Raw genomic sequence first — 6,986 nt, forward strand, 5'->3', positions numbered from 1 at the left:
GACAATAGGTTGCTTTGTTTTTAAATCTTGCCTCTGATAAATTTTACTTAATATATGCAGGTAGAGTTTTTGGCATTAAGTCTGATTATCACGTATGTCTTCTCATTACTGTCCAGAAAATATAATTGTAAGTTCATTATAAGAATGAGAAAATATCTGAAATGCATGCAAATTTAAATGCCTCCTCTAGAACAGAGTTTCAATTACTAATATATGATAATCTTAATGGAAATTAATTTTTTATATTATATGTTTAAATAAAATCTGTGATTAGTGGTATGTTTTGGGAATAAACAGACAATAGGTTAGTACCCAGCTATTTAAAAATCTTCTTTTTCATTTCTGCTTGAAAATATATCTCCCATGGTTTATTTCTGCTCCACAATGCTTAGCGTCTACATTAATGAAGTAGTTAGATAGCCCTATATGATCTGAGAGTGGTATGCATTTCTGAGGTTGCATTCCTCTGAAACTTAGTGCCCAATGCTGAATTGTGCCCGTTGTTTCAATTCCTTATGAGGCTACATTTCACCAAGGCAAGGTTTGTAGCCAAAGGTCGTCGCAGCTATAGCTGAAATTTTATACAGTGAACAGGGAATGTAGAGTGTTATAAGAATCCATTGAGTAAAATTCAATGACCATTTGTTGAGCATTTATTTTATGCAAGTTTTTATTAACATAAAGTACAATATTTATTAATATATAGTATTATAACATTTATAGTAATATAGTATATAAAATAGGTATGTTTTAATGTATATTATTCTGTTTTTTTTTTTTTTATTATTATACTTCAAGTTCTAGGGTACATGTGCACAATGTGCAGGTTTGTTACATATGTATACATGTGCCATGTTGGTGTGCTGTACCCATTAACTCGTCATTTACATTAGGTATATCTCCTAATGCTATCCTTATGCCCTCTCCCCAGCCCAGGACAGGCCCCAGTGTGTGATGTTCCCCTTCCTTGGTCCATGTGTTCTCATTGTTCAATTCCCACCTATGAGGGAGAACATGCGGTGTTTGGTTTTTTGTCCTTGCGATAGTTTGCTGAGAATGATGGTTTCCAGCTTCATCCATATCCCTATAAAGGACATGAACTCATTCTTTTTTATGGCTGCATAGTATTCCATGGTGTATATGTGCCACATTTTCTTAATCCAGTCTATCATTGATGGGCATTTGGTTTGGTTCCAAGTCTTTGCTATTGTGAATAGTGCCACAATAAACATACATGTGCATGTGTCTTTATAGCAGAATGATTTATAATCCTTTGGGTATATACCCAGTAATGGGATGGCTGGGTCAAATGGTATTTCTAGTTCTAGACCCTTGAGGAATGGCCACACTGTCTTCCACAATGGTTGAACTAGTTTACAGTCCCACCAACAGTGTAAAAGTGTTCCAATTTCTCCACATCTTCTCCAACACCTGATGTTTCCTGACTTTTTAATGACCACCATTCTAACCAGTATGAGATAGTATCTCATTGTGGTTTTGATTTGCATTTCTCTGATGGCCAGTGATGATGAGCATTTTTTCATGTGTCTGTTGGCTGCATAAATGTCTTCTTTTAAGAAGTGTCTGTTTGTATCCTTCACCCACTTTTTGATGGGGTTGTTTTATTTTTTTTTCTTGTAAATGTGTTTAAGTTCTTTGTAGATTCTGGATATTAGCCCTTTGTCAGATGGGTAGATTGCAAAAATTTTCTCCCATTTTATAGATTGCCTATTCACTCTGATGGTAGACCATCTGATCTTTGACAAACCTGACAAAAACAAGAAATGGGGAAATGATTCCCTATTTAATAAATGGTGCTGGGAAAACTGGCTAGCCATATGTAGAAAGCTGAAACTGGATCCCTTCCTTACACCTTATACAAAAATTAATTCAAGCTGGATAAAAGACTTAAATGTTAGATCTAAAACCATAAAAACCCTAGAAGAAAACCTAGGCAATACCATTCAGGACATAGGCATGGGCAAGGACTTCATGTCTAAAGCACCAAAAGCAATGGCAACAAAAGCCAAAATTGACAAATGAGATCTAATTAAACTGAAGAGCTTCTGCACATCAAAAGAAACTATGATCAGTCTATACCATGTTTTAACTTTCATCTGGAAAGGGCACTGTTAGTCAATCTAGCTTTCCAATTAGTAGAGTGGCTATGAGGATTGCAGTATTGATCTTCTGTGAATTTGAGCAAGGGCTTAGAAAATGTATTAGTCTGTTTTCATGCTACTAATAAAGACATACCTAAGACTGGGTAATTTATAAAGAGGTTTCATTGACTCACAGTTTCACATGGCTTGGGAGGACTCACAGTCATGGCTGAAGGCAAAGGAGGAGCAAATGCATGTCTTACATGGTGGCAGGCAATATAAGGTGTGCAAGGGAACTCCTCTTTATAAAACCATCAGATCTCACGAGACCTATTCACTATCACGAGAACAGCAGGGGAAGATCCACTCCCATGATCCAATAACCTCCCAGCAGGTTTCTTCCAAGACACGTGGAAATTATGGGAGCTAAAATTTAAGATGGGGTGGTGACACAGCCAAATCTGTGAGATTTTTGACTATTGATCTTGGAGAAAATAAACAACTCCATCCTCACCTAAACTTTGTGCAAAATCTTATCTTTCTTGTGAAGGTAAATCTCTATTACCAAGGTGCAGCAGCACCATAGACGAAAAGAAATTTTTCACATATACTTCTAAATAGAAACAGTAAAGGAGTGTCAGAGACATAATTAGGCTGATTCTTTCTTCTGACAAGTAGAGCTGTCTAGTCTCCTAAAGAATCATTATGATTCTAATATTTACAGCTTAAATGCATTATCAGTAATCACAAGTAAAATCATGAAACAAAATTGGATTAGAAAATGAGTAAATGATAAAGAGTAGTTCCTCTCATGGTGCATGTAACTGTTACTTGAACAGCATAATTTAACCAACCAAGAAAGCTGTTTGCAAAGATACTAAAATATTCTTTGGAAGGAAGCCCAAGAAAGTCCTGAGCTCTTTGCTTTTTAAATAAACAGTATGCCAATTTACAATCAAAAATTATTAATAAAATGATCTCTTAGGCAAGAGGCCATTTCTCTTTGGCAAGCATTGAGTATTATTTTCTTCATGTTGATACCTTCCGTTGTTAATAGGGCTAAGGAGAAATTTATTAGAAAGAAAATACACAGTAACACATTTGTTTTATGTTTTGTTTTGTTTTCTTTAGGTGGAATTTCACTCTTGTTGCCCAGGTTGAAGTGCAATGGCAGTATCTCAGGTCACTGCAACCTCTGCTTCCCAGGTTCAAGCGATTCTCCTGCCCCAGTCTTCCAAGTAGCTGGTATTACAGGGACGTGCCACTACCCCAAGCTAATTTTTGTATTTTTATTAGAGACAGGTTTCTTCATGTTGGCAGGCTGGTCTTGAACTCCTGACCTCAGGTGATTTCCCTGTGTTAGACTCCCAATGTGCTGAGATTACAGACATGAGCCAAAAATACATAGTAATATATTTTAATACAAGATAACACAAGTAAACTCCCGTGATACTTGTTTTTACATTAATGCAAAAGAGCTCCTCTGCCTTACTGATGTGCAAATTACCATGTGATTGTGACACTAGCTGTACACCTTTAGTTTGAAGTTTAGCACAGTAGTGAATATCAGTGGTGATCTGTCAGACCCCACTGTAAACTGGTGGTGGTGGTGGCCATCATAAGAGGATCCTTTGCCTGTAGAAAGGAGAGGAAAGACAGAAAAGGCTTTGTATTGTGCTTTGAGTGCCAGCTTAGCTAGAGCAGAATAAAACATCAAGTCAATTTCTAACATTCTTGACTCCAATCTCTGGCTCCCAGACAGCATCTCTGAACATGCCTGGTCCTGGGCCAACAGAAACCCTAAAGGAATGGGCTTTGGCAAGGCCCAGTCCTGTACTGACTTCAGATCTAATCCAGCAAATTTGCAGTGGTGATGGCCACGGGGTTGCTGGCATCTCTACATTCACAGTGCCAGGTGGCTTAGCACAGAGGGAGAAATTCCATTTGTTTGGAAGAAAGTAGTGAAAAAGAGCAAGAGTCTCTGCTGGGTAATCCAGATAATTTTTTTCAGATCTTATCCAAAATCACTAAGGCAATACTTCCATGAGTCTGCAAAAACCACAGCATTATTGCATTTGGGGCCAAAGTCTCTGAATATATGGAAAGCCATTCCAAGAAGGACAGGCAGAAACAAACTCAGACTGTGAAGACTACAATAAATACCTAACTCTTCAATTTGCAGACACCAAGGGACATCTACAAGCATCAACACCAACCTCATTAAATTAGTCACCAGGGACCAGTCTTTGAGAAACAGAGATATATAGTCTTTCAAAAAGAAAATTCAAAATAACTGTTTTGAATTAAGGAAACTCAAAGAAATTCAAGATAACACAGAGAATGAATTCAGAATTCTATTAGATAAATTTAAAGAAGAGATTGAAATTATTAAAAAGAATCCAGCAGACATTCTAGAGTGAAAAAATACAATGGACATGCTGAAGAATGTATCAGAGTCCTTGAATAGCAGAATTGATAAAGCAAATGAAAGAATTACAGATGAGCATGGTGGCTCATGTCTGTAACCCCAGACCTTTTGGAAGCCAATGGAGGAGGATCTTTTGAGTCCAGGAGTTTTAAAAAAGCCTAGGCAATATTGGGAAAACTCATCTCTACAAAATAACAAAAGCAAAAGCAAAATGAACAGAAAATTAGTGGAGGAAAAGAAAAGATAAGAATTAGAGCAGAAATAAATGAATTTGAAATAAAAAAAAGTGCAAAATATCCATGAAACCAAAAGTTGGGTTTTTTTGAGAAGATAAACAAAATTGATAAACCTTTAGCTGGACTAAACAGAAGAGAGAAGACATAGATAAATAGAATCAGATATGTAAAAGGAGACATTATAATTGATACTGCAGAAATTCGAAGGATCATTGGTGGCTACTATGAACCACTATATGCTGAAAATTTACAAAATCTAGGAGAAATGAACAAATTCCTAGACACATACAATCTATCAGGATTGAACCATAAAAAGATCCAAAATCTGTCCATGCTTGTATCCTGAATTAGGATTTTTATGGATTTAATTCTTACATTTAAGTCCTTAATCTATCTTGAGTTAATTTTTGTATAAAGTGTAAGGAAGGGGTCCAGTTTCAGTTTTCTGCATATGACTAGACAGTTTTCTGAACACCATTTATTAAATAGGGAATCCCTTCCCCATTGCTTGTTTGTGTCAGGTTTGTCAAAGATCAGTTGGCTGTAGATGTGTGGTGTTATTTCTGAGGGCTCTGTTCTGTTCCATTGATCTATATACCTGTTTTGGTGCAAATAACATGCTGTTTTGGTTACTGTAACCTTGCAGTATAGTCTGAAGTCAGGTAGCATGATGCCTCCAGCTTTGTTCTTTTTGCTTAGGATTCTCTTTATTATGTGGGCTCTTTTTTGGTTCCATATGAAGTTTAAAGTTGTTTTCTCCAATTATGTGAAGAAAGTCAATGATAGCTTGATGGGGATAGCATTGAATCTATAAATTACCTTGGGCAGTATGGCCATTTTCATGATATTGATTCTTCCTACCCATGAGCATGGAATGTTTTTCCATTTCTCTGTGTCCTCTCTCATTTCCTTGAGCGGTGGTTTGTAGTTCTCCTTGAAGAGATCCTTCACATCTCTTTAAGTTGTATTTCCAGGTATTTTATTCTCTTTGTAGCAATTGTGAATGGGAGTTCACTCATGATTTGGCTCTCCGTTTGTCTGTTATTGATGTATAGGAATACTTGTAATTTTTGCACATTTATTTTTTATGCTGAAACATTGCTGAAGTTGCTTATCAGCTTAAGGAGATTTTGGGATGAGACGGTGGGGTTTTCTAAATATACAATCATGTCTTCTGAAAACAGAGATAATTTGACTTCCTCTTTTCCTATTTAAATACCCTTTATTTCTTTCTCTTGCCTGATTGCCCTGGCCAGAAAAATAATGAGTAACAAAATCAAAGCCATATCCTAGGAAAGAAAATCCCAGGACCCAATCACTGTTGAATACTTCCAAACATTAAAAAGTTAAAAAAAAAAAAACTAATATCAATACCTTTCAAACTCTGCCAAAATAGAGTAAGAGGAACACTTCCAAACTCATTCTAAAGGGCAAATAGAAAACCAGAAAAAGACACATTTAAAAAAAAAAAAGAGAACTACAGACTAATATCACTGATAAATATTAGTGTAAAAATCCTGAAAAAAATAGCAATAAATCCAATTCAACAGCACATTAAATAAAAATCAATCATTATGACCAGTTGGGATTTATCTCAGTGAGTCTAGGAAAATTAAGTATATGCAAATCAATAAATGCAATACATCTTATCAACTGAATGAAGGACAAAATCCATATGAATATTTCAATTTATGCTGAAAATGCATTTGATAATGCTTAATCTATCTTCCTGATAAAAGCTTTAACAAAATGAGAGTACAAGAAACATACCTCAACTTAACAGAATCCGTCTATGACAGACCCACAATTAGTATCATACTGAACAGGAAAAAAACTAAGTCTCTCTTTTTAAAACTGAAACACAATAAGGATTCCCACTGTTACCATTGTCATTCAACATAGTCCTGGAAGTCTTACGTAGAGGAATAAGACAAGCAAAAGAAATAAAGGACATTGAAATTTGAGAAGAAGAAGTCAAATTATCCTTGTTTGCAGATGATATGTCTTATAATTCAAAAAACTTGAAGGCTTCACCAAAAAAATTAAAACTGATAAATTTCATGAAGTTGCAGATACAAAATGGACACACGTAAATGAGTAGCATTTGTATATGCTAACAGTAAACAATCTAGACAAGAAATAAAAATATAATCCCATTTACAAGAGCAACAAATAAAATTAAATACCTAAAATTTATCTTAACCAATAAACTGAAAGATA

This window comes from Pongo abelii, chromosome 3 (assembly GCF_028885655.2).
Source record: "Pongo abelii isolate AG06213 chromosome 3, NHGRI_mPonAbe1-v2.0_pri, whole genome shotgun sequence".
Classification (NCBI taxonomy): Eukaryota; Metazoa; Chordata; class Mammalia; order Primates; family Hominidae; genus Pongo; species Pongo abelii.